This window comes from Panthera uncia, chromosome B4 (genome assembly GCF_023721935.1).
Source record: "Panthera uncia isolate 11264 chromosome B4, Puncia_PCG_1.0, whole genome shotgun sequence".
Classification (NCBI taxonomy): Eukaryota; Metazoa; Chordata; class Mammalia; order Carnivora; family Felidae; genus Panthera; species Panthera uncia.
In genome coordinates, this window is record NC_064809.1 from 14550132 (window position 1) to 14556276 (window position 6145).

Here is a 6145-nt window from a genome sequence, read left to right on the forward strand (position 1 = left end):
AGAACATTTAACGTCTAATTTCCAAGTAGCTTTGATGTATACAACACAGTACTGCTAATTACAATCACCAGGTTGTACCCTAGATTCCCCAGAACTTACTCATTGCAAGTTTGTACACTGTGACCAACATCTCAATTCCTTCACCTTCCTCAACCTCAAGGTCCTGGTAACCACCTTTCTACTCCAAACTGAATCAATCTCCTTATTCTTTACTGGATTGTTTAGATTTTCTATATCTTCTTCATTCAGTCTTGGAGAGTTGTATGTTTCTAGGAATTTATCCAATTTTTCAAGGTTATCTAATTTACTGGCTATACACGCTCATAATAGTTTCTTGTGATCCTATGTATTTCTGTGGTATTGGTTATAGTATCTCCTTTTTCATTTCTAATTTGTCTTTTTTTCTTAAAGTTTTATCTTTTCAAAAACAGTTCCTAGTTTTATTGATCTTTTCTATTTTTCTTTTGGTGTCTATTTCATTTATTTTCACTCCGATCCTTGTTATTTCTTTAAAAATTTTTTTTTAACATTTATTCATTTTTGAGAGACAGAGAGAGACAGAGCATCAGCGGGCAAGGGGCAGAGAGAGGGAGACGTAGAATCTGAAGCAGGCTCCAGGCTCTGAGCTGTCAGCACAGAGCCTGACGTGGGGCTCGAACTCATGAACTGTTAGATCATGACCTGAGCTGAAGTCGGACGCTCAACCGACTGAGCCACCCAGGCGCCCCAGTCCTTGTTATTTCTTTAGCTGTGCTAATTTTGAGTTTAGTTTTTTCCCTTTTTCTAGTTCCTTAGGTGTTAAATTAGGTTATTTGAGGTTTTTTTTCGATATATGTATCACTATAAACTCTTTCAGAAATGTTTTTGTAGCATCTGAGAGGTTTTGGTCTGTTGTGTTTTCATTTTCATTTGTTTCAAGATATTTTTTCTTTCCCTTTAGGTTTCTTCTTTGACTCACTGGTTGTTCAGGACTGTTACTCAGTTTTCACATGTTTGTAAATGTTCCAGTTTTCTTCTTGCTGTTAATTTCTACTTTTTCAACATGGTGGCCAGAAAAGACACTTGGTATGATTTCAATCTTAAATTTGCTAAGTTTTTTTTTGTGCCCTATTATGTGATTTATCTTGGATAATATTCTATGTGCTTGTGAGAAGACTGTGTATTCCATTGCTGTGGAATGGAGTGTCATATATTTATGTGTAATTTAAAATACGGTTCAAGTCTAATGTTTCCTTGTTGAGGTTTTCTGAATGGTCTACCCACTGCTGAAAGTAGGGTACTGAAGTTCCCTACTATCATTTATTGTTGCTATGTTAGTAGTTGCTTCATATATTTAGGTGCTCCAATGTTGAGCATGTGTATCAACTGTTTTATGTTCTTGATGAGCTGACACCTTTATTATTGTATAGCGACTTTGTCTCTTGTTGCTATTTTGGCTTGCTGTCTATTTTGTCTGATATAAGTATAGCTACCCCCCACTTGCTTTTGGCTTTCACTTGTATGGAATATCTTTTTCTGTTCCTTCGCTTTGGACATATGTGTATCCTTAAAGCTGAAGTAAGCCTCTTCTTGTAGGCAGTATACATGTGGGTCTTAATTTTTATCCATCCAGCTACTCTATGCTTTTTTGACTTTCAATTCATAGAGTAATTTAGAGTAATTACTGACATGTAAGGACTTACTAATGCCATCTTATTAATTGCTGTCTAATTGTGTCATATTTCTATTGTTCATTTTATCCTCCCTTACTGCCTACCTTTCTCAATGGTGATTTTTCCATAGTGGTATGCTCGGATTATTTCCTTCTCTTCACCTTTTGGGAATCTACTATAGGCTTTTGCTTTGAAGTAACCATGAGCTTACACAAAACATCTCATAGATGCTAATAGTTCATTTTATGATGATAGCAACTTAACTCTGCATACAAAATACCCACCTTTTGCTCTCTTATTTTTAATATTACAATTTACCTCTTTTTAAAAAAATTTTTTTTAACGTTTATTCATTTTAGAGACAGACAGAGACAGAGCATGAATGGGGGAAGGTCAGAGAGAGAGGGAGACACAGAATCTGAAACAGGCTCCAGGCTCTGAGCTGTCAGCACAGAGCCCGATGTGGGGCTCAAACTCACAGACCGCGAGATCATGACCCGAGCCGAAGTCGGTCGCCCAACCGACTGAGCCACCCAGGCGCCCCTAGCTCTTTTTATATTATGTATTTTTTGAGAAATTACAGTATCTCTAGTTATATTTTAATATTAATTAATGTAATTAATATAATTAATTTAAATAATTAACACACCATATTACAGGATTAGACTTTTCCAAATCTGGCATATATTTGCTGTGACCGGTGTGTTGTCTATCTTCATGTTACTAATTAGTGTATTTTCGTTTCAACTTGACAAATTCCTTGCAGAATTTCTTTTAGGCAGGTCTAGTGACCATGAATTCCCTCTGCTTTCCTTTGTCTTTATTTACCCATCATTTCTGAAGGATAACTCGGCCCAATATAGTATTCTTTGTTGGCAATTGTTTTCTTTCAGTACTTTGAATATGTGCTTATGAAAGGGCCACATCCTACTCTCTTCCAGCCTATAAGGTTTCTGCTAAGAAATCCACTGATAGCCTAATGGGGGGTTCCTTTGTAGGTTACAATCTTATTTTCCACTGCTGCTTTTATAAGGATTCTCTTTCTTCTTTTATTTTTGACAGTTTTATTGTAGGAAAACTGTGTCTTCGAGAAGATCATTTTGAATTAAAATAATGGGGCATTCTATTAGCTTCATCAACTTGGATATTCAAATCTCTCCCCAGGCTTGGGAAGTTCTTAGCCATTACTTCTTTAAATAAGTATCACCCCCTTCTTTCTGTTTTTTTTTCCTTCTGTAACTCTAATGATTCTGATTTTGATTCTTTTCATGGTGTCCTACAGAATACACAGGCTTTCTTCACTCATTTTCATTAGTTTTCCTTTGTTCTCCTCTAGTTAATTTCAGAGTTCCTATTATCTAAAACTCACTGACTCTGTCTTTTGTCTAATCTGTTCTGCTGTTGATGCTCCTTATTGCTTTCTTCATTTTATTCAATGAATTCGTCATCTCCAGGATTTCTGTTTGGTTCCTTTTTAATGAGTTCTATCTCTTTGTTAAAGTTCTCATTTTGTTTGTGTATTGTTTTCCTCATTTCACTGAATTGTCTATGCTTCTTTGTAGTTCACTGTATTTCCTCAAAATAGCTATTTTGAATTCCTTACTGTGTACATCTCAGATTTCTACGTCTTTGGGTTCAGTTATTAGAGGATTATTATGACCATTAGTGATGTCAGTTCTCCTTGATTTTTCATGTTTTAAATTGCACTGCCATAACTGATTAGGTTGAGGATATCTTCACTTACTGTTGGACATTCAGGTTTCTCTTTTGTAAAGTGCCTTCCATGATTACATCAATCAAGGAAGAGTCTGACTCCAATTTTGATGTCAGAGGAGGGACATTCCCCTCTTGCCTCACATTTGTGTAAGAAAGCCTTCAGCACTTTGAGACATTTAGACCATGAAAATTTTGGCTTGCATATGGGAACACTTACCTGAGAGCCACCTCCTAATGACAATAAAAACACAAACCATTTTCAGACTGGACTGGGTGTCTACTCTCCCCCACATCTTCAATATGTGAATAACAAAATGTCTTGTTCCCCTTTGTGTATATATGGCATCATCAGTCTTGACATCTGAACCACTTTTGACTAGGGGAAATGCTGGATCTTGCCTTTTGTGGGGAAAATGCAAAATGGCCCATTTACATACGAAGTTATTTACATTTAGCTGAATGAGTTGTAGGAATTCTTTATATATCTCTATGCCACCCAAATTTGGGGGTGGTCTTTTTACATTGTCATTGTCAGATTTTGGATTTATGGTTATTCTAGTTTCATAAAATGAACCAAAGCGTGTCCTTTGTTCTATAGTCTGGAATAGACTGTTTACAATTGAAATTATTTTTTCTTGAATATTTGGTAGAACTTCAAAGTGAAGATATTTGACCTGAATTTCCCTTTGTGGAAAATGTTTGACCAAAGTCTTTCTTTCATTTCTTCTTAAGTCTGTTTATATGTTATTAACATTAATAAGAAATTAAGAATATTAATAAGATTTATTATATATTAATACATATGTTAATAAGAAATATAATTCAATTGTTTTCACATATTTGGCATAAAATTGTCCATAATGTTAAATTATTTCCTTTTAAAATGTCTTCAGAAACCATACTTGTGTTTTCCTTTTCCTTTACTGTTCATCTTTGCCTTTTTCCTTAATATTGCCAGCATCATTTGAATTTTATTAATCTTTTTATTGAACCAAATTTATATTTGCTAATCTTTTTTTCCTTTCTAGCATTCATACCTCTTAAACTCCCTTTCATATTTTCTCTCTCTTTAAATCGTTGCTGAATTCTGGACAATTTCTTCAAATCTAACTTCCAGCCTTCTATTTCTCTCTTTTGCTGTGTTTAATTTGTTGTTAAATCATCCATATAATTTTTAATTTTGGTGAATAAATGTTTCATTTCTCTTTGGTTCTTTTTTTCAAATTCTGCCTGGACATTCTTTGTAATTTTTCTCCTTCTGTACAGATTGTCAAGCTTTTCTTTTCTTTTGCACATAATATTTAGCACTGTTTTTTCATGATGGGGTTTTGATATTACAGTACCTAAATTACTTGCAGATTTATTCTTACTGTTTCTTGTTTCTGCCATTTCTCTGTTATGAAAGTGTTGCTTTCATTTGTGTTTGGTTGTCGTTGTCATTGTTGTTAGTATTAACTATGAGATGCTCAATTTCCTTGGGTTTTTCCTTTTAGCAATTCCTTTAGGCTGAGATCAGAATTACAATAACAACTATTTAACAAGTTCTGTGATATGAACGCTCTGAAATCAAAACAGATGCTAGTCCCGATAAAGTTGACATTAAAAATATTTAAAAACTCGTATGTCAGGGATGTCAAGCAATCTAAAGAGACCATGGCTCAATTGGGTGTTGTACGGAAGGATTGAGTCACTGTCTTGTACACCTGCAACTAACACGACTCTTCTGTTAACGAACTGGAATTTAAATAAAAACTTAAAAAAAAAAGATGCTGGCTCAATCAGAATCAACACCAAATGTAAAAAACCCCATAGGAATGTAGTAGCGTATACTGGATAAGTAATAGCATTTCCTGGAATGAGGACACATTCCTTTAAAGAGAATTTGCATTTGGTTTGTCTAGGTGGCCAGGGCCATTACTGTCCGAGACAACTTTAAAATACATTTTGCCTTGAGATTCACTGGCATCCAGTGTCTTGTGAATGTGAGATGTCAACTTTCCGAGTAGCCATATTTTGATTCTAACCAATCAGGTGTTACTTTTCCTACCTGCTCAGAGCAAGGTTTGAGGTAAGTTTATGCTTTGTGAGAATTCTTATAGAGAATGGAGGTATTTCTTTACAGTGGGCTCCTTTGAGGGGAGTCCCCTCTTTCAAGGAGGAAGATCTATTAGACTTTGTTCTTTTACTTTTGGTGGTGGTTGGGCTTTTGTTTTCTATGTGCTGTTACCACTAGAATTCTGGATAATTGAAGTACCGATTTATATGAGGTGGAGGACCCACAAGGCAAAAGCTTACTACAGAGAAGGGCTCCAACTACCCCCCAGATTTTTTAAATGTTTATTTTTGAGAGACAGAAGAGAGCACACACACAGGGAAGAGGCAGAGAGAGAGAGAGACAGACACAGAGAATCCCAACCAGGCTCTGCATTATCAGGGCAGAGCCCAACGAGGGGCTTGAATTCATGAACTGTGAAATCATGACCTGAGTCAAAATCAAGAGTCAGCTGCTTAACTTGACTGAGCTACCCAGACACCCTTCCAGAGATTTTTTTGACCTGAGAATTTCTTACTTTCTTGCCCACTTTTCAATGAATTTAAGATTTATGAAAAACACTATTCATAATTGTTCATTGTTTTTGGCCTGAACAAAACAATGTATTTCTTCTTCTTCTTCTCGGAAATGGAATTCTTGTGATAATATTTTTCTTAATGCAAAGCAGTTTGACGTATATATTGATTAAATCAAAGACCAAAACGTTGTTCTGATGAGATTTAAT